Here is a 23,670-nt window from a genome sequence, read left to right on the forward strand (position 1 = left end):
TCCCTTATAGGAAGGTAAACAGTTTGCCCCAATTGAGTAACAACTTTTTTTTGTTTTGTTTTGTTTTCCCCCCACTGTTTAACTTTTTATGATTCTCTTGAGACCTGCATTTCAAGATTAAATTGTCTTTTGAGTTCTGGCATTCTGGTCAGGAAGCTCTGGAAATCCCTTACTTCGTTGAATGACCATCTCCTTTCCCGAAATGTTAAACTGAACTTTGATGGGTAGTTGATCCTTGGTGGTAGTCCCAACTCCTTTGCCTTACGGAATATTGGATTTCAATTCCTTCAATCTTTTAATGTAGAAGCTGCAAGATCTGGTGTGATCTGGACTGTATCTCCTTGATGTTTGAATTGTTTCTTTCTGGCTGCCTGTAGTATTTTCTCCTTCACCTGATAGTTCTAGAATTTGGCAATGATGTTTCTTGGGGTTTTGAGCTTGGGATCCTTTTCGAGAGAGGACAGGTGGATTCTTTCAATAACTATTTTGACCTCCAAATCTAGCACTTCTGGACAGTTTTCCTTGATGATTTCCTAGAAGATATTGTCCAGACTCTTTTCTCCATCATGGGTTTCTGGCAGGCCAATAATTCTTAAATTTTCTCTCCAGGATCTATTTTCCAGGTCAGTTGTTTTTCCAATTAGATATTTTCCGTTTTCTTCTATCTTTTCATTCTTTAGATTGCGTTTGACTGATTCTTTCTGTCTCATTGAGTCTTTAGTTTCTACTTGCCCAATTTTAATCTTTATCAAATTGTTTTCTTCAGTTGACTTTTGCATCTCCTTTTCCATCTGTCCAATTTTTCCTTTTAAGGAGCTGTTTTCTCCAGTTAATTTTTCCATTTGACCAATTTTTCCGGTTAGATTTTGGGTTTCCTTTTCCATTTGACCAACTGTTCCTTTTAGGGAGTTATTTTCTCCAGTTAATTTTTGAACTTCCTTTTCCATTTGTTCAATTTTCCTTTTCAAAGAGATGTTCTCATCAGTGAATTCTTTTTTCATAATTTTAAAATCATTGGCCAGTTTATCTTTTATTTCCTTCTTCAGCTGTTCCAGGACAGCTGCTTGTGCTTGCGAGCAGTTCATAGTTCTTTTTGAAGTTTCAGATGGAAGTACAGTCTCAGCTCTGACCTCTTTGGTGTTTGTGTTTTGGTCCTTATCCCCATAGAAAGATTCTGTGGTTTTTACACCCTTCTGCTTTTTCTTGTTAATGATGTTGATTGAGTATTGTGGCTTCTGGATCTTTCAGTCAGAAGCTACAGAACTTTGTGCTGAGCTGACGTGTAAAAAAGCTAAAAGCAGGTTTTTATTTTGTGTTTCCCTAATCAGCCCTGGGGTTAGCTTGTTAAGTGTGGGCGAAGAGTAGTCTGGCCACAGGAGATCTTCTCAGCTGAACTGAGGCAAAGGAAAGCTCAGGGGATGGTGATCCCAGCTTCCCTACTGTCTTCCTGTTTCCCCTGGAGTGCTGAGGCACGCCTAGATGCTAATGCGTGTTCCCACCCCTCCTGGGGCTCCTCTCCTGGCTCTGGGGCTTGCCTGGGTCCTAGTGCAAGTTTTCTCTGCCCTGGGTCCTCTGTCCTTCCAGTTTGCCTCCGCCACAGTAGGAGGAATCCCCCTTAGCTATTTTCCCTAGCCTCAGGTGTTATGAGACTATTTGCCCCCCTGAAGTTCCCGCTGATCCAGGATTTTTTGGGGGAAATATTTTATGGTTCTTTCATGGTCATCGAGGGGGGAAGAGAGAGCGTTTACTGATCACTCCACCATCCTGGCTCCCAGAAGTTTAAGTAGGTGACTTACCGATGTTTAATCTTTGGGATGAAAGTCTCAGGAGCTGCTGCGCTAATATCTGGTGCTCAGCGGCTCTCACTGGCTTGGCCAGGCTTGTCTACCACCCTTGGGTGCTGCTCCACCAGTTCTGCCAGCCACTCTTGGGTTTCCAGGGCCCCTTCTGCTCCGCTGGGCTGGACGGGCTGCACTGTGCACTGGGTGCTCACCCCTGTTGAACAGATCCTTCCCATGTACCTTCCGGTATGTCCTGGGCTCCGAATCTGCCACAGTCTGTCTCCCATTGTATTCCACACCTCCAAACTTTGGTCAGATTCTCCTTTCAGAAGTATCCAAAGGAGTTTGTCCAAGAGCTTAGGTGAGTCGTTGCTCTCACTCTGCCATCTTGGCTCTGCCCCCCTCCTCTCTATCCTTTTCTAACCATGCTCAGTCTAAAAGAATGTGATACACATATGATAAGTTCAAGCACTAATTTCAACTTAAGTTTAGGTCATGGAATGAATTCAAATAAAAATAGAAACATTTAACTTTTCCATCAATGCAAAAGTATGACCCTTCTCTAAGAAACTTACTGAAATTCTTTTCTCCAAACTGAAGATGTCTCTGATTTAGTCCCAGTAATTAATTCATTCAATTGTATTAATATCCAAATGCTCTTACATCACTTTGAAATATCCTAAGACCTTATTCCATACAGATACATCTTTATTACAGTTAACTTTAAATCCCAGTCTATAACAGTAAGCACCCTGACATACACTGGGGGAAATGCTGTCACAAATTCCTAGACGTGCATTTCTGAAAGGAAAGTAACTTTTTGAGGGGTTAACAATCTCCTTTAATCAAGCACATATATTATTCACTTAGTTCACAGGGAAAATTCAACACCCTGAACTTCAGAGAAAATACAGAGGAATCAAAGATCAACAGACAGACTTCCAGACTGCCTGACATACATCACAGATCAACAGATAACTGTCTGACCATACATGTATAGTCACTAGAGAGGGAAACACCAACTTCTGGGTTTTCAAAGCTGAAGTCTCCTTAGTGGCTTCTCAGAGTCTCCTCTGGCAAAACAAAACATTTCCAGTCAGTAAGCCCTAAAGTAAAACTTACCTTAAGGGTATTTATACCTTTTTTTAGAGCCAGGGGGCATCATAACCCTTGAGAACCAGTGCCTCATTAACAAAAGGCATGGGCCTTTCTACAAATCGTATCAGGTTCATTAACGGGTGAGGAAGATCTTTAATCACATTACCAATACAAATACGTATAGTCTTTGTACTTAATAATAAAGACACTTGATTGATAAAAGCAAGATTCAATCAGAGGCACCTGACTATACTAAAACAAAAACAGAAAAAGATCCCACCTTGCTTGCCATCACACTGAACCCTTTCAAGATTCTTGGCCTTACAATCCAAATGGCCATGGATCCTAGAAGAAATAGAGGCACTATAATTCTTGATTATACTAAAACAAAAACAGGAAAAAATGTTACTTTGCTTGCCCTTACATAGACTAAGTCTATGGAACAATGACTCAACATTGTATTTGTACCTTTGTTTCACAAACCTCTTTTCCTTTATATAATTAATCCTGTGTCACTCAGAAAGAATGTTCTAGGATGAATATTTTTTAAAAAAATATAATTTGCACAGATTAACAGAAAAGGAATTTAAATATTTAATAACCTCATCTCAAAAAAAGAAGTTGAACAAGCCATCAATGAACTCCCTAGGAAAATATCTCCAGGGCCAGATGGATTTACAAGTGAATTCTAGCAAACATTTTAAGAACATATTCATCCCAGTACTATATACAATATTTGGGAAAATTGGCAAGAAAGAGTCTTACAAAATTCTTTTTATGATACAAATATGGTTCTGCTATCCAAACCAGGAAGACAGAAAACAGAGAAAGTAAATTATAGACCAATTTTTCTAAAGAATATAGATGCAAAAAATTTAAATAAAATATCAGCAAAAAGAATACGGCAACTTTTCAATGAGAATAATACATTATGATAAGATAGAATTCATTCCAGGAATTCAGGGCCGATTCAATATTAAGAAAACTATGAACATTACTGATCATATCAACAACAAAACTAACAGAAACCATACAATTATCTCAATAGATGCAGAAAAAGCTTTTGACAAAATACAATACCCATTTCTATTGAAAACACTGGAGAGCATAGGAATAAATGGAGCTTTCCTTAATTTAATAATCAGTATCTACTTAAAGCCATCAGCAAGCATTATATGCAACAGTGATAAGCTAAATGCATTCCCAATAAGATCGGAGGTGAAACAAGAATGTACATTATCATCACTGTTATTCTATATGGTACAAGAAATGTTAGCTGTCTCAATAAGAGAGGAAAAAGATATTGAAGGAATTAGAATAGACAAAGAAGAAACTGTTATCATATTTTGCATATGATATGATAATATACTTAGAGAATCTCAGAGAATCAAGTAAAAAGCTACTTGAAATAATAACTTTGGCAAAGTTGCAGATTGCAAAATAAACCCACATAGATCATCTATATTTCTATACATTACTTACAAAACCTAATAGCAAGAGATAGAAAGAGAAATCCTATTTAAAACTGCAGTAGATACTGTAAAATATCTGGGAGTCTACCGGCCAAAACACACCCAGGGACCATATGAACACAATTACAAATCATTTTTGCACAAATAAAGTCAGATCTAAGTAACTAGAAAAACATCAGTTGCTTATGGGTAGGCTGAGTTAATATAATAAAAATGACAATTCTACCTAAATTAGTTTACATTTAGTGCCATACCAATCAAACTACCAGAAAATTATTTTCTAGAGCTAGAAAAAATAATATTAAAATTCATCTGGAAGAACAAAAGGTCCAGAATATCAAGGGAATTATTGAAAAGCAATGCTAGGGTAGGTGACCTATCCTTACCAGATCTCAAATTGTATTATAAAGCAGCAATCATCAAAGTGGCTTTGTACTGGCTAAGAAATAGAAGTTTAGACCAGTGGAATAAATTAAGTGCTAAAGACAATGAATATAGCCCTCTACCATTTGATAAATCCAAGGTCCCCAGTTTCTGGGATAAGAACTCACTGTTCACAAAAACTGCTGGGAAAACTGGATAACAGTGTGGTGGAAAGTGGGCATACACCAATGCCTGAGTCATATGAACTGATGCTGAGTGAAATAAGCAGAACCAGGAGAACACTGTACACATTAACAGCCCCAGTGTGTGAGGGTTGTTTCTGGTAGACCTAGCCCTTCAAAGAAATGCAAGGATCTAAAACATTCCCAAAGGATTGTTGAGGCAAAATGCAATCCACATTCAGAGAAAGAACTATGGAATCAGAATGCAGAATAAAGCAGGCTATTTTCCCTTGTGTTATGATTTGTTTTTTTCTCATGATTCTCTCATTCGTTTTAATTCTTCTGTGCAACATATCTAATGTGACAATGTGCTTAATAAGAATGTATGTGTAGAACCCATATAATATGGCATGCTCTCTCGGGGCAGGAGGAGAGAAGGAGAGGGAGAAAATTTAGGAGTTATGGAAGTGATTGTTGACAACTAAAAACAACAAATGAATTCATTAATTAACATAAAAGAAGAATGCTACATTCCAGGGATTTTATCTTTCACAAGACAACATATACAAGAGTAACAATTCACCCAGTTATTTGATTGAAAAAAGCAAGATTCCACATGCTTCCATTGTGCTCACATCTCAAACTACTTCCTTTGATTACAGAAACATGCCATACAGTTGAAAAATAAGGACCCAATTAGATGTCATCTCCACTTAATCGATTAGCTAGACTAAAGAACAGTCAAGTAGGAAAATCTTCCTTTTCAGAGGAACACTATGAGGAAACTGAGCCAGAAGGATTCCATCCTATCCAGAGGCCAGGATTGTCCTTTCAGCTTTTCTAGAGGGAGATCTCCACCCATAACAGTCACATTTTTCTCTGAGTAGCAGAATACGATTTGTTATTGTCCCAGAACCTTTTATATTAGATGGCAAATTTAGCTAATCAAAAACTTTTTTTACCAGGACTCACATCTAAAATTTTAAATTTGTCCTAAAAGCCAATCACTAGAAATCATTTTTGTTAACTTTAAAAGTCAGGTTTGGAGGCCAACTGATTTCTGACCTCATTGCTGCCTTCATAACATTTCCTAGGCTTTCCAGCCCCAGGGGCTCAGTCATTCATTACCTGTCAGACTTTAGTTGTAGCAGTTGTCCCTCTGCCCATACACAGTAATCAATTAACAATTTTAGGCTTTAGCATCAATTTCCATATCACTTAAAAGGAAATAGACAGCATTTTCCCAGACCTGTCTGGGTAGCTCTGTGAGTTCAGATTAGATCTTAAGAAGTCCTTCTGTAATAATGACTGGACTTTGAAAGGAAAGGGGAAAGGGGAATGAGATTAGCTACTTATGTTCAAAATGTCACAGAACTTCCTGAGTCATAAAATTCCCCTCTCCCTTATCTTGTCCCTTATCTTTTGACTATCATAAAACCTCTATGTAGGCATAATTCACAGTAAGTTTGAACATGCATTTCTGTATCTAGTTATTACATCAAATTAGCTTACAAATAGAAATTAGGTAGGTCTTCCAAAAATCATACAAAAGATTTAACAAAACATATCTTCATAAAAAAAAATTCCCTTTCTTAAAACCATTTTACAATTCATCACAAAATGCTCTTGAACCTAAATAACAAAAATGAGAAGAAAAGATCTAAAACCAAGGCCTTTGTATAATTATTGCTTCTTTTCACAAACATACTTTAACAAATGCTTGATTTAATAGCAAAAACAATTTTAACTGAAGCCTTCTTAATAGCCAAAATAAACTGTTTAACACATTTAATACATCTTTAGATGAAACGGGCTTAAAAATCATACCCCTATATACATTCATACATACATATATGCACACATACACACATATATACATATATAATTGTTTTTTTTAGGGATTCTCATTTTCTCAGTAAGAATTCTATTAACACAGAAACTCTTAGACAGAATCCATAATAGCTTCTTAACCCATACACCTTTTTTTAAACAATGCAATTCATAATATAACAATATTTAGGTTAAGTGAAATTGGTTTTTCAGTAACATATGAATTGAGCTTTTAAAGGGATGTGATAGAAATTTGATAATTGAAACATATTTGTTTATAAATAAGCAGTGATAATACTACTGATGTTTGTTATATAATGGTAAATTTTCCATTTGAAGCCTTGTCTATTATAAAAATGTATACAGTGGTTTAGGATGATGATTTTCAAGTGCTGGAGATGAGATGAATGATTATCTGTGCAAAGTGATTTTGGAATTCATTCACCTAAATTAATAATGGGTGGCTTCAAGTTTTAAATATATAATGAAGACTTATGGTTCCCCAGAAATACCTCTGAAAATAGTTACACCAAAACCCTGAAGCTTGGAATATAGACCCCTTTATTCTAGAAGCAGAGCCCCATTTTAGCATAGAGTTAAAAGTCCAGAAATATATTGGAAAAATGAGCAGACCGCAGAAAAAGATCCTGACTATACAAAGTTCTCCACAGAAACATTGAGAGCATCCTTGTATTGCTTTGTCTGACTTCCATGTGAGCTCTTGCTTTATGTGAGTTATCCATAAAATACTCATTTAGGCAAATGTACATTATTCGGCTTTCAAAGAATGTGGCCAGCCCTTTGGAGATGCACTCTGGAGAGCACATCAGTATCTGGTACCTTATCTTGCCAGGTCATCTTCAGAATTTTCCTAAAACAATTCAAATGGAAGCATTTGTTTACTCACAATTATAGACCTAGGTTTTACAGACATACAAAAATGAGGTCACCATAAAGACTCTGTAAACCTTATAGACAGTCTAATATCTTTTCTTTACCACACTTTCCTTTGAAACATCCCAACCACTGAGCTAGCTCTGGCAGTGTATTATCAACCTCATCATCTATGTGGACATCCCTGGATAGTACACTGCCATAGTGAGTGAACTTATCCACAGCAATCAACATTTCTCCATTTGTTACAAGTAATGGTTCTGTATATGGATGATGCAGTGCTGGTGGAGAACCTCTGTTTTCTTGGTGCTAACTGTTAGGCCAAAATGTAGTACAAGCAAGCAGTGAATCTATCCATGCTTTGCTGCATTTCAGCCTCAGAGGTTGCATTGAGTGCACAATCATCTGCAAAACAAAAAGTTGTGCACCAGTTCTCCCTGTATTTCAGTCTTGGCTTGTAGCCTTTTCAGAATAATAATTTGCTTTCAGTGTGGTAGCTGACCTTGGTGATCTTTTTGGTGTGGTGTCTGATCTTTTGTCTTCATTGAAAACTTCTGGCAATACTGCTGAAAACATGCTAACTAGCATGGGAGGAAGCTCACAGACCTGCTTCACTCATGATGAGTGGGAAAGTGTGAGAGCATGGTCCATTATCCAGAAATTATGCAAGCACAATACTAAAGAAATTCTCTGGACAACCAAATTTATAGTGCCTAGAACACGATAAGCACCTAATAAATGCTTTAATCTAAGGCTGAATATGGAGGTAAGTGAAGGCAATGAACATTTGTTAAGCACTTTATTATATTCGAGACACTGTTCTATGCATGGGGATGCAAAGAGTCTAGAATAAAGGGAAGCCAAAGAGACTGGGATAGACTGGGAGAATAGGGATGGTTCATTGCACCCTTTATGTTATTTCAAACTCTGAGACCTGAACTATCACAGTTTCTGATACTCAAACTTTTACATAGCCTGAGTTCTGGAGTGTCAGACACTTTGTGCCCTGGGGTATCATCCCTCTGAGCCCTGTACTATATCACACCAATAGAGGTGAAGGCATGGAGATTTTGTGGATGTATTTAGCAGTTTTTCTATTGCTGTCCTGAGATATACTTTCTCCTTTAAGTGTAAAACCCATTTGAAAGTTTCTAATAGGGTCAGGATGTGACCAACTCAAGGTAAATCCTAGGGTCTGGTCCTGGGTAATCTCAATTTCAACCCTCAGTGAATTGAAGCCTGCTTTTCTCAGTCCAGGAACTCTCTTGCAGCTGAAGAGTTCTTCCCCAACCTAAGATCCTCCTATCCTTCTCAGGACCTCCTTCCCAATCTAGCATGCTTTCCTATAGTTTGAAACTTCCCTCATCCCTAGGATTTTCCACACATGACTTGTAGGACACACGTGACTCTTTCCCAAAGTATTACACCCCAGGCATGGGGTAATACAAGCCTTGTGTAATACAAGCCTTCCCAAACCTGTCAATCTGGACAGCACTAAAATTAAGTCTGAGATTAAGGTCCTGTCCAATTCCAGGCATACATTAAGATCCTTGAGGTATAAATCCCTGACCAGCCAGGTCATGACTCCTAGCTTCAAATCTTAAACAATGGGTAACAGTGGGGCCTGAGACTCTTCAATTAAGCCATAACTCTTTATCCCTCCATCCAGACCCAGTTCCCTTACAGACCTAGACCAGATGAGGCAAATGAAGACCTCTGAACTAAGATCTGGGGAAATGGGACCAACAACTCACCCCAGCTTCTTTCATCAGACTAATCTTGAATGTCAGAGTTAAGTACTGTTTATAGAGCAAATTAATGTGACCACATACTGTGAAAACTAAACCTTTTCCCCAGCTATTTTCTTCTAGCCCCAGCTTGGTTCCCACATCCTAAACTTCAGCTGTCCTCAGACCACAGGACTCCTCAGTTCTTTCCATATCTTCCCAATCTGTGCCCCAGGCATGTAGCCCAGATGATTTTGAATTTAGATCTCTAAAGATTGTAGGTGCTGTTATTGTGTGACTCTAACTTCCTTCAAAGATCAAAGACCATCCTTGGGGTCTAAGGCTCAGGATGAGTGAAGAAATTTGACGTGGGCACACAGAGCACAGTGGTGAAAAGACAGATGGAGAGACCAGACACCTTTCATACTGAGCTTCTGCACTGACTAAATGAGACATTTGAGAGCAGACAAAGACTCATGAGACCTATATTTTCTGGGATTAGAGAGAAGGATGAGTGTGTGCATATATGTATGAGAGAAACTTACCAGCCTTCATAGTCACATTGATCCTTTCCTCAGACTATCCAGTCTGTGAGGTGTATAGTGTGTTCACTCAAGACTAGTACCTGTGGTATGAAGGATTCTGAGCCCTCTTCAGGGCTGCTTTCTACCTTTGGTGTGCACCTATTCCACTTAATTCTCACTCATGGCTCACAAAAGCTATAGGATGGGAAAGTCAAGCACAGCTGAGCAAGTGAGAGCCACGCAAGGAGGTCCAGGTATCTGCAGCAGCTCTGCTGAAGACTTTCAGTCAGCAGATTAAATGTCTATAAGTCACCTACTTGAACTTTTGGGAGTCAAAATGGCAGAGTGATAGGGAAATGTTCTCTCCTCCTCCCCTTGTTGACCTTGAAAGAACCATAAAATATTTCCCCAGAAAAATCCTGGATCAGTGGGATCAGCAGAAAGGGCAAACAGTCTCATACCATGTGAGGCTATGAAAATGGTAAAGTAATATTCACCTTACTGTGACTGAGGAGCAGAGTTGTTCCAGACAGCATGAAATCCAGGGATGTGGAGCCTCACACTAGGACCCAGGTGTGCCTAAGTGCTCCAGGGGAAACTGGAAGACAGACAGGATCACTAAGCACTGAGCTTGCCTTTGCTGTAGCTCAGTTGAGGAGATCTCCCATGAACAGATCACCCCTCCCCCACATTTAACAAGATACCTCTAGGGTTAAACCTGGGAAACACAAACAGATTTTACTTGCCTTTGCTTTCTGACACCAGCCAGTTCAGTACCAAGTTCTTTAGAGTCTAGCTAATAGAACCAAAGACCACAACACACAAAGTATCAACATCATGAGCAAGAAGCAAAGGAGGAAAGAAAAGGACATATAGTCTTTTCTTTCTGTATTTAAATTTATTTATTTAAGTTTTCAACATTCATTTCCACAAAATTTTGAGTTCCAAATTTTTCCCTATTTCTCCCCTCCCCCCACCCCACAATGCCAAGCATTTTTATTACCCCTATCACCAATCTGCCCTCCCTTCTAACATCCCTCCCTTCCCTTATCCCCATCTTCTCTTTTGTCCTGTAGGGCAAGATAAATTTCTATACCCCATTACCTGTATTTCTTATGTCCTAGTTGTATGCAAGAACAAAACTCAACAGCTGTTCCCAAAACTTTGAGTTCCAACTTCCCTTCATCCCTCCCTCCCCACCCATCCCCATTGGGAAGGAGCAATTCAATATAGGCCATATCTGTGTAGTTTTGCAAATGACTTCCATAATAGTCTTGTTGTGTAAGACTAACTATATTTCCCTCCATCCTATCCTGCCCCCCATTTCTTCTAATCTCTCTTTTGATCCTGTCCCTCCCCAAGAGTGTTGACATCTAATTGCTCCCTCCTCCCATTGCCCTCCCTTCCATCATCCGTCCCACCTTTCTTATCCCCTTCTCCCCCACTTTCCTGTATTGTAAGATAGGTTTTCATACCAAAATGAGTGTGCATTTTATTCCTTCCTTTAGTCGAATGTGATGAGAGTAAACTCCATGTTTTTCTCTCACCTCCCCCCTTTTCCCTTCACTGAAAGACTTTTACTTGTGTCTTTTATGAGAGATAATTTGCCCCATTCCATTTCTCCCTTTCTTCTCCCGATATATCTCTCTCACCCCTTAATTTCATTTTTTTAAGATATGATCCCATCCTATTCAATTCAATTCACCCTTCTCTCTCTCTCTCTCTCTCTCTCTCTCTCTCTCTCTCTCTCTGTGTGTGTGTGTGTGTGTGTGTGTGTGTGTGTGTGTGTGTGTGTGCAATCCCACCAACTATCCAGATACTGAAAAAATTTTCAAGAGTTACATATATTGTCTTTCCATGTAGTAATGTAAACAGTTCAACTTTAGTAAGTCCCTTATGAATTCTCTTTGTTGTTCACCTTTTCATGCTTCTCTTGATTCTTGCGTTTGAAAGTCAGATTTTCTTTTCAGTTCTGGTCTCTTCATCAAGAATGCTTGAAAGTCCTCTATTTCATTGAAAGACCAATTTTTCCCCTGAAGTATTATACTCAGTTTTGCTGAGTAGATTCTTGGTTTTAGTCCTAGTTCCTTTGACTTCTGGAATATCATATTCCAAGCCCTTTGATCCCTCAATGTAGAAGCTGTTAGATCTTGTGTTATCCTGATTGTATTTCCACAGTACTTGAATTGTTTCTTTCTAGCTGCTTGCAATATTTTCTCTTTGACCTGGGAACTCTGGAATTTGGTTATAATGTACCTAGGAGCTTCTCTTTTTGGATCTCTTTCAGGAGGTGATAGGTGGATTCCTTCAATATTTATTTCCTCCCCCCCCCCCCCCGGTTCTATAATATCAGAGCAGTTTTCCTTGATGATTTCATGAAAGATGATGTCTAAGCTCTTTTTTTTATCATAGCTTTCAGCTAGTCCCATAATTTTTAAATTGTCTCTCCTGGATCTATTTTCCATGTCAGCTGTTTTTCCAATGAGGTATTTCCCATGATCTTCCATTTTTTCATTCTTTTGGTTTTGTTTTGTGATTTCTTGGTTTCTCATAAAGTAATTAACTTCCATCTGTTCCATTCTAATTTTGAAAGAACTATTTTCTTCAATGAGCTTTTGAACCTCCCTTTCCATTTGGCTAATTCTGCTTTTTAAAGCATTCTTCTCCTCATTGGCTTTTTGAACCTCTTTTGCCAATTGAGTTAGCCTATTTTTCAAGGTGTTATTTTCTTCAGCATTTTTTGTGTCTCCTTAGCAAAGTGTTGACCCGCTTTTCATGATTTTCTTGCATCTCTCTCATTTCTCTTCCCAGTTTTTCCTCCATCTCTCTAACTTGATTTTCAAAATCCTTTTTGAGCCCTTCCATGGCCTGAGCCCATTGAATATTTATTTTAGATGTCTGGGATACAGAAGCCTTGACCTTTATGTCTTTCCCTGATGGTAAGCATTGTTCTTCCTCATCTGAAAGGATGGGAGGAGATATCTGTTCACCAAGAAAGAAACCTTCTATAGTCTTTTTTTCCCCCTTTTTGGGGCATTTTCCCAACCAGTTACTTGACTTTTGGGTCATTTGTCAAGAGTAGGATATACTCTGTTGATCCATAAGATTTCAGTTCCTCCAAGGTGGTACAATCAAGTGTGTATACTGGTCTGGGATCAGGGAAGGATTTTTGTGCCCAGAATCTTAGCAGAGTTTCCTCTCCACAGCCACCTGCCCTCCAGTTCCCCTAAGCCAGCTCAGGAGACTGAGATTCAGATACGGTGCATGGGCAAGGCCACCATTCAGTGTAAGATAAAGATCACCTCCCTCAGGGCCACTGCACAGGTCTGAGGTAATAATCAGCACCTCAGTGCCCCCACAGTTTTTACAATCCAACAATGAATGCCAGGTGCTGTAGGGGCTGCCCTGGAAACTGCTGCTGCCTGCCTGATGTGGTCTCTGTGGCTGCTGGCTGAAGCCAGAGCTATCAGAAGGCCCTTATCCCTTCCTGAGGAGCTGAAAAAACCCTGTCACTGACCTTTGGCACCTGTGGGTTGAGGGATCTGCGAACCACTGCTACTGTGACTAGAGATTCCTCCTCCGAGGTATCTTCCTCCCAGAGCCACATCATGTGGCCAAGGCTGGGCTCTGCTCTGGGCCTTGTGCAACAGACGTTTCCTGTGGGCCTTTCAGGTCACCCTGGGCTGGAAATCTCCTACACTTTGCTGTTCTCCACTTCTGCTGCTCCAGAATTTGTTGAGAGTCCCTCTCTACAGGTATTTTATGGGCTGTGTGGGGAGAGCCCACATATGTGTGTCTTTCCACTCCGCCATCTTGGTTCTGCCCCCTCATAGAATCTTTCTATGTGGACAAAGACCAAAACACGAACACCAAAAAGGTCATATTTGAGACTGTACTCCTATCTGAAGCTTCAGAAGGGACCATGAACTGCTTGAATGTACAGAGAGCACTCCTGGATTATTTTAAAAGTATGAGAAAAGAATTCACTGAAGAGAACAGCTCTTTAAAAAGGAAAACTGAACAAAATGAAAAGGAAGTAAAAAAACTAACTGGAGAAAATAAATTCTTAAAAAGAATAATTGGACAGATGAAAAGGAGATGCAAAAGTTAACTGAAGAAAACAACTTGAAGAAAATTATAATTGGATAAGTAGAAGCTAATGACTTTAGGAGACCTCAAGAATTAGTCAGACAAAATTTAAAGAATGAAAAGATAGAAGAAAATGTAAAATATCTAATTGGAAAAACAACTGACCTGGAAAATAGATCTAGGGGAGAAAATTTAAGAATTATTGACCTATCAGAAAACTATGATGAAAAAAAGAGTCTGGACAATATCTTCCAAGAAATCATCAAATAAAATTGCCCTGAAGTGCTGGATCCAGAAGGTAAAATAATCATAAAAAGAATCCGCTTTTCATCTCCTGAAAGGGACCCCAAACTAAAAATACCAAGAAATACTGTTGCCAAATTCTGGAACTATCAAGTGAAGGAGAAAATACTACAGGCAGCTGGAAAGAAACCATTCAGTTATCAAGGAGCTTTAGTCAGGATCACACAGGACCTTGAAGCTTCTACAGTAAAAGACTGAAGGAATTGGAATATGATATTTTGCACAGTAAAGGAGCTGAGACTACAATCAAGGATCAATTACCCAGCAAAGTTCCGCATAATATTTCAAGCAAGGAGACAGACATTCAATAAATTAAAGGATTTCCAGAACTTCCTGATAAAAAGGCCAGAACTCAACAGAAAATTCTGTCTTCAAGAACAGGTATCAAGAGAGGCATAAAAAGGTAAACAGGGGAAAGAAAACTTGTTACTCAATTTGGGCAAGCTGTTTACCTCCCTATAAGGGGAGATGATACTCATTAATGTTGAGAATTGTATATCTAATATGAAATATAAAAGCGATATTCAAAAATAGAGGGAATGTGTATAAAATAAATTATGTGATGATAAAAATGTGATTTAAGCATGCGAAGGGATTGTAACAGGAGATGTGAAAAGGAGGAAGCAGAAAATGGTAAATTGCATCACAGGAAGAAGTACAAAATTGTATTACAGTAGAAGAGAGGAGGGAGATGAGCATTGTTTGAGAGGTACTCTCATCTGATTTGGTTCAAGGAGGGAACAGCAAACTTAAGTATATAAATCTAACTAGCTCTACAGGCCATAGGAGGGGAGGGGGAAATATAGAAGAAGGGAGGCTAAAAGGGAGGAAAGAAGAAGTAAGGGTGAAGGGCAGTAAAAAAGGAGGGGGGCTGAAAGAAGGAAGGGAACACTGTGGGAGGTGGTGGTAAAAAATTAAAATGCTGTTGTGGAGGGGAAAGAAGAAGGGAGAACTAAAAGCACAAATGGTGGGAAAGAAAATGGAGGGAAAGGCACAGATAGTAATCATAACTGTGAATGTGAATGGGATGAATTCTCCCATAAAACGGAGATGGATAGCAGAATGGATTAAATGCCATAATCCAACAATATTCTGTTTATAGGAAACACATTTGAAATAGGGGCATACACACAGGGTAAAGGTAAAAGGGTGAAGCAGAATATATTGTGCTTCAGCTGATGTAAGAAAAGCAGGAATAGCATAGAAAATGAAGCAATATCATTACTAAACATATATGCTCCAAATGGTATAGCATTCAGATTCTAAGAGTAGAAGTTAAGGGAGTTACAGGAAGAAACAGACAGCAAAATTATACTAGTGAGGGACCTCAACCTCACTGTCTCTGAACTTCATAAATCTAACCTTCAAATAAACAAGAAAGATGTTAAGGAGGTGAATAAAACTCTGGATAAGGTAGATATGATAGATCTCTGGAGAAAAATGAATGGGGATAGAAAGGAATATACCTTTTTCTCAGCAGTACATGGTACATATACAAAAATTGACTATGTACTAGGGCACAAAAACCACACAATCAAGTGCAGAAAGGCAGAGATAGTGAATGCATCCTTCTCAGATCATAATGCAATAAAAATCATATGTAATAAAAGGCCATGGAAAGATAGATGAAAAATTAATTGGAAACTAAATAATCTAATTCTAAAGAATGAGTGGGTAAAACAACAAATCATAGAAACAACTAACAACTTCATTCAACAGAATGACATTAATGAGACAACCTACCAAATCTTATGGAATGCTGCAAAAGTAGTTCTTAGGGGAAGCTTTACATCTTTGAATGCCTACATGAATAAAATAGAGAAAGAGGAGATCAATGACTTGGGCATGCAGCTGAAAAAACTAGAAAAAGAACAAATGGAAAATCCTCAAGTAAATACCATATTAGAAATACTGAAAACCAAAAGACAGATCAGTAGAATTTCAATTAAGAAAACTATTGAACTAATAAATAAAACTAATAGTTGGTTTTATCAAAAAAAATGATAAAATTGATAAACCTTTGGTCAATTTGATTAAAAAAAAGAAAGAAGAAAACCAAATTACCAATGTCAAAAATGAAAGGAATGAACTCAACTCTAATAAGGAGGAAATTAAAACAATAATTAGAAATTACCTTGCCAAACTTTTAGCCCATAAATTCAACAATATAAATGAGAAGGATGATCATTTTAAAAAATATAAATTGCCCAGATTAATAGAAGAGGATGTTGAATATTTAAACAACCCCATCTCAGAAAAAGAAATTGAACAAGTCATCAATGAACTCCCTAGGAAAAAATCTCCAGGGCCAGGGCCAGATGGATTACAATTGAATTCTATCAAACAATTAAAGAAGAGTTAATTCCAATACTATATGGACTATTTGGAAAACTTGGGGAAGAAGGGGTCCTCCCAAATTCTTTTTATGATACAAATATGGTTTTGATACCTAAACCAGGGAGAAACAAAACAGAGAAAGTAAATTATACATCAATTTCTCTAATGAATATAGATGCTAACAATTTAAATAAGATTTTATAAAAAAGAATACAACAAATCATCATGAGAATAATGCATCATGATCAGGTAGCTTCATACCAGTAATGTGGAACCAGTAATGCTGTTCAGTAATACTGAACCAGGGCTGGTTCAGTATTTGGAAAACTATTAGCATTATTGATCACATCAACAACAAATCTAACATAAACCACATGATTATTTCAATAGATACAGAAAAAGCTTTTGACAAAATACAGCACCCATTCCTGTTAAAAACACTGGAAAGCATAAGAGTAAAGGGAAGTTTCCTTAAAATAATAAGCAGTATCTATGTAAAACCCTCAGCAGGCATTATATGCAATGGAGATAAGCTAAATGCATTTCCAATAAGATCAGGGGTGAAATAAGGATGTCCATTATCACCACTATTGTTCAATATGGTACTAGAAATGTTAGCTGTAGCAATTACACAAGATAAGGAAATTGAAGGAATGAGAATACCCAAAGAAGAAACTAAGTTATCACTCTTTGCAGATGATAGGATGATATACTTACAGAATCCCAGAGATTCAAGTAAAAAACTACTTGAAATAATAAACAACTTTGGCAAAGTTGCAGGTTACAAAATAAACTCACACAAATCTTCATTTCTATATATTAATAACAAAGCCCAACAGCAAGAGATAGAAAAAAAAATCTCATTTAAAGCTAGAGTAGATACTATAAAATATTTGGGACTCCACCTGCCAAAGTAAATCCAGGGACTACATGAACACAATTACAAGACACTTTTCACACAAATAAAGTCAGATCTAAGTAACTGGAAAAACATCAGCTGTTCATAGGTAGACTGAGCCAATATAATAACAATGGCAATTCTACCTAAATTAATTTACTTATTTAGTGCCACACCAATCAAACTATCTGATAATTATTTTCTAGAGCTGGAAAAAAATAACATCAAAATTCATCTGGAGGAACAAATGGTCCAGGATAGCACGGGAATTAATGAAAAGAAATGCTAGGGAAAGTGACAGAGCTCTACCAGATCTCAAATTGTATTATAAAGCAGCAATTATCAAAACCACTTGGTACTGGCTGAGAAACAGGTGGGTAAACAAGTGGAATAGGCTACGTACTCAAGACACAGTAGGCAATGAGTACAGCAATCTACTGTTTGATAAACCCAAGGACCCCAGCTTTTGGGATTAGAACTCACTGTTTGACAAAAATTGCTGGGAAAACTGGATAACAGTATGGCAGAAACTAGGCATAGACCCATGCCTGACACCTTACCCAAGAATAAAATCCAAATGAGGACATGACCTAGGTATAAAGATTGGTACTATGGACAAATTGGTGGAGCAAGGAATAGTGTAGTTAACAGATTTATGGAGAAGGGAAGAATTTTTGACTAAAGAAGAGATAGAAAGCATTATGAAGTGCAAAATAGATAATTTTGAATACATTAAAGTGAAAAGTTGCAAATCCAATGCAACCAAGATTAGGAGGGAAGAAGAAAACTGGGAAAGAATTTTTGTAACTAGTGTCTGTGATAAAAGCCTCATTTCTAAAGTATATAGAGAACTGAATCAAATGTAGAACACAGGTCATTCTGCAATTGGTAAATGGTCAAAGGATGTGAACGGGCAGTTTTCAGAGGAAGAAATTAAAGCTATTACTCACATGAAAAAATGCTCTAAATCACTATTAATTAGAGAGATGCAAATCAAAGCAACTCAGATACCACATCACACCTATCAGATTGGCTAACATGACAGAACAGTTAGATGATAAATGTTGGAGAAGACGTGGGAGAGGTGGAACACTAATTCATTGATGGTGGAGCTGTGAGTTGATCCAACTATTCAGGAGAGCAATTTGGAACTATGCCCAAAAGGGCTACAAAAATGTGCATACCTGTTGACCCAGCAGTACCACTTCCAAGAGTGTATCCCCAAGAGATCATAAAATTGGGAAAGAATCCCACATATACAAAAATATTTTTAGCAACCCTCTTTGTGGTGGCCAAAAACTGTAAATCAAGGGAATGCCTATCAATTGGGGAATGGCTGAATAAATTATGGTATATGAATGTAACGGAATACTATTGTGCTACAAGAAATGATGAACAAGAAGACTTCAGAGAGGCCTGGGAATTGTTATATGATCTGATGCTGAGCAAAAGAAGCAGAAACAGGAGAACTTTGGGCACAGCAATGACTACAGTGTGTGAGAATTTTTCTGGTAGACTTGGAACTTCACTGTAATGCAAGGACTTAAAAAAATTCCCAATGATCTTTGAGAGCAAAATGCCTTCCACACCCAGAGAAAGAACTTTGGAATTCAATCACAGAAAGTAGAAGATCATTTTCTTTTGTATTGAGTTTTGGTTTGTTATATGATTTCTCCCATTCATTTTAATTCTTCTACAGAACATTCCTACAGTGAAAATGTATTTAATAGGAATGTATATATAGAACCTATATAAAATTGTATGTCATCTGGTGGATGGAGGGGGTAGGTAAGAGGAAGGGAGGGGAAAATAATCTAAGATATATGGTAGTGATTATAGAATACTGAAAAGAAATAAAATTTATAAAAGAAAACGAAATAAAGAAAAAGAAGCTATAGGATGTTCAGTGGTCACACACTGGCAAACCATTTCCCCAGACAGACTAAATCAGGTTGAAGGTAACCAAGGGGTCTCAAATTCAAATTCAAACCCAAGGGAATATCTTCCCCAAGCATGTGAATACTTTCCCTGGTGGAATAGGCAGATGAGAACAATCTATTCCAATGACCATGAAGGCAGTTGAAACAGGTACTGTGGAGTGCTTAGAGCTTGGTTAGACACTGAAGACACAAAAGTCATTCACTGCATCTTGAGCAATCATCAGTCATCTTGACTCTGTCCTGACACTGGACTGTGATGACTCTGGAGGAGAGAGTGAGATCAGCAACTTCCTGTAACTCTGCCTTATTTAAATCCAATTTATGCATAAGTCAAAAGAAATCACCCATACCATTTTACCCTTTTGAGCTATCTTAAAAAAAAGTCTTATAGTTACAGGTAAGTGATAAAAAGGCAGGTGCAAATACACTGGGAGTTGAAGACACAATCCTGCACAGAGAAAATCCAGGACATAGGGTCATCTTGACACTGGAAACAGTAGTGGATTCGGAAGACCCTTGGTTGTCTGAGCAGCCTTTTAAGGATTGCACTGCTCACCTCTTGGTGTGAGGAAGAGATTAGACAAGATGCTTTAAAACTGTCTACTTTTATTTTTTTTTTTTGAAAATTGTCACCGGCCTAATTACTGTGGCAGGCAAGGATTCCATTCTGTGGTCAAAACGAAAAAGAGATGGACAAAAATGTTTGTAAACTCCTCTCACCACTGGCACATGAAATGTGCACACATTTATAGACAAAACAAAATCAAATTCCAGTAGACCTGAAAGTAGAGCAGCTCTTGTTGCAAGAAAACTCAGAAGGTATCACATTCACATGGCATCCCTGAATGAAACAAAGATGGCAAATGAAGACCAACTTATTGAAGTGGTAGGTGGATACACATCTTCTTTAGTAACTGTAGAAGGGGAGCACCATGGAGCTGGTGTAGGTTTTGCAAATAAAACTAATCTATTCAACAAGCTTGTATGCCTCCCCAAAAGAGTAAATAACAGTCTCATGACAATGTGATTGCCACTTGCAGGAAAATTTCACACCATCATCATCAGTGTCTTTTCAATTTTATGAAGACTTGGAGACCCTTATGATCAGCAAGCCAAAAGAGGACAAGCTCAGAATTCTTGGTGACTTTAATGTTAGAGTAAGCTCAGAGGACCAAACCTGGCAGGAAGTCATAGGGTGGAATGGAATTGGAAACAGCAGCAGTAATGGTCACTTACCACTGAAGACTTGCACATCTTATGACCTTCTCTTCACCACTGTCTTCCGTTTTTGTAAACACAATAGAACTTTATGGATGCACCCTCACAGCAAAAATTGGCCTTTAATAGAAGATGTGATTGTAAGGAAAAGAGACAGAAGGGAAGTGACAGTGATGAAGGCACTGTATGGCACAGAGTACTGGACTGGTCATAGATGTATCCTTTCCAACCTAAGTATTTGTAGTCTACAAAAGTGGGAGGCCCAAGCTAAAATTAATGTCGACAGATTAGAGCTGTTCTCTGAGAGGGAATTGTTTTTTGCTAACTTGGAGGGAAAGTTGAAACAACATACAATTGGCATTGGTGGAGCAGGAAAGGAGTGGGCAGCTTTCAGTCATTTGGTGCATAACACTGCATTTGTTCACCTGAGTCAGAACACTCATACACATCAAGACTGGTTTGAGGAAAATGATAGGGAAATTAAGAAGCTGATAAATGAAAAACGAGAACTCCACAGAGTTAGTCAACAGGATAGTTCATCCATCTCTAAGAAGTCAGTCTTTAATTCCATCAAAAATAAAGTAAAATTAAGCTTAGAGAGAAGCAGAATTTTTGGCTCAGTAAGAAGGTAGATGAAATTCAGTTTTATGCTGAATTTTTACCTAGTAACAATCAAAGTACTTTTATGATGCCCTGAAGGTTATGTATTGGCCAAAGACCTATGGTGCATCTAACTCAGTGCTGATGGAGTCACATTGATTATTGATAAGAACATCATCCTAGAGAGATGGACTGAATATTTCCATACTGTTCTCAGCAGACCATCATCAATCAATACTGAAGCCACTGATCTCAGTTTGACCTCAATGCCTCCCTAGCTGAAGTTTCAATTGAGGAAGAGATTCTGAATACCATTAGGCTCCTTTCACATGGCAAAACATCTGGTGTTGATTCTTTGCCAGCTGAGATTTACAAAGTAGATTGTCCATTGCTCGTACCAAACTGACTGGAATTTTCCAGGTTATATGACAAGAGGAAGTTATCTCCTAGGAGTTCAAAGTTGCCTCTATTGTCCACCTCTATAAAGATAAAGAAAATAGATCATCCTTTGACAATCACAGGGGGTTCTCTGTCTTAGTCTCTGCAGGTGAGATTCCTGCCAGAGTCCTCCTTTTTAAAAATTATTTCTTTTTAGTTTTCTACAATCACTTCCATAAATCTTACATTTTCTCCCCCTCTCTCTCTGCTCCTTCCCCAAGATGGTAAACAATCTGATATGGGTTTTACTCATACATTTTTACTAAATACATTTTCACCTTAGTCATGTTGCATAGAAGAATTGAATGAATGGGAGAAACCATGAAAAAAACCAAACCAAACCAAAACACAACAGAAAAGAAAATAGTCTGCTTCATTCTGCCATCAAATTCCATAGTTCTTTCACTGGATGTGGAAGGCATTTTGCCTCAAGAGTTCATTGGGAATTTTTTAAGTCCTTGTATTGCTGTGAAGGGCTAAGTCTTCTAGAAAAACTCCTTGCAGACTGTGATTGTTACTGTGTACAGTTACCTAGTTCTGCTCCTTTCACTCAGCATCAGTTCATATTAGTCCTTCCAAGCCTCTCTGAAGTCTTCCCCTTCATCATTTCTTTTTCTTCAGCATTTTTTTGGGGTCTCCTTTAGCAGGGTGCTGATCTGTTGTTCATACTTTGCTTGCAAGTCTTTTATTGCTCTTCCCAGTTTTTCCTCCACCTCTCTAACATAATTTTGAAAATTTTTTGAGCTCTTTATGAGGTTTTCCCAGGTCTGATCCCATTGAGTGGGCTGGGATGTAGAAGCACTGACTTCTGTGTCTTCCCCTGATAGTGAGCACCACTCTTCCTCATCAGAAAGGAGGGGAGGAGAAACCTGCTCACCAAGAAAGTAACCCTCTATCGTCTTGGTTTTTTCCCCTTTTCTGGGCATTTTCCCAGCCAGTGACTTGACCTCTGAATATTCTCCTCAGATCCACCTCGCCTCCGGATCCTCCCAGCCAGCGCTTAGGGTCTGAGACTCAAATGCTGCTTCCTAGCCTCAGGGCTTTGGGCGCGGGCAGGGCTGCTATTCAATGTGAGATCAAGTTCAGCTGCCCGGGTGGGGGCAGGGTAGCCTCATGGGCTCAGTTCCCTCAGGAGGTTTATGCAGAGACTTTCAACAATGGATCCAGGCTCCTGCCTGCTTGGGGAGCCCTGGTCTGCTCCCACTTCCACTGGTGCCTCCCGAGGGGGCCTGAGTCATGGGGGCTCCCCACTCCCCTCTCGACCTGCCGAAGAGACCCTCTCACCAACCCTTGTCACCTGTGGGTGGAGGGACCCACGCGGCTGCTGGAGATTCTGTCCCTGAAGCCTGCTTGGATCTGCTCCTCTCGGCCCCGGGCGGCTGCAGCAGGGCTCCCAGTCCACTGCGTGAAGAACCTTTTGTCAGAGGTTTTCAGGCTCTTTGGAACAGAAATCTTATCCGCTACGCTGTTATGTGGCTTCTCCTGCTCCTGAATTTATTGGCAGCGCTTTACTACAGATATTTCATGGGCTGTGGGTTCGGAGCTAGCGTATTTGTGTGTTTCTACTCCGCCATCATGGCTCTGCCCCCCCCTCATCATTTCTTATAGCAAAATAGTATTCCATTATATTCATATATCACAAGTTGTTCAGCCATTTCCCAACTAACGGGCATCCTCTTGATTTCCAGTTCTTGGTCAACACAAAGCTGGTATAAATATTTTTGTACGTGAGGGACCCTTTCCCATTTTTATGATCTCTTGGGGATACAGTCCTAAATGTTATACTACAAAGGGTATGCACATTCTTGTAGCTCTTTGGGCATAGTCCCAAATTGCTCTCCAGAATGGTTGGATCAACTCACAGCTCCACCAACAGTGAATTAGTGTTCCAACTCTCCCACATCTTCTCCAATACTTATTATCTTCCTGTTTTGTCATGTTAACCAATCTGATAGGTGTGATGTGGTATCTCAGAG

At 38.7% G+C, this 23,670-nt stretch overlaps 1 pseudogene; it reads left to right on the forward strand.

Moving 5' to 3' along the window:
- The window catches only part of LOC140498702 (uncharacterized), a 90,141-nt pseudogene that overhangs the window by 35,824 nt on the left and 30,647 nt on the right, over positions 1 to 23,670 (forward strand).

This window comes from Notamacropus eugenii, chromosome 4 (assembly GCF_028372415.1).
Source record: "Notamacropus eugenii isolate mMacEug1 chromosome 4, mMacEug1.pri_v2, whole genome shotgun sequence".
In the NCBI taxonomy this organism is placed as follows: Eukaryota; Metazoa; Chordata; class Mammalia; order Diprotodontia; family Macropodidae; genus Notamacropus; species Notamacropus eugenii.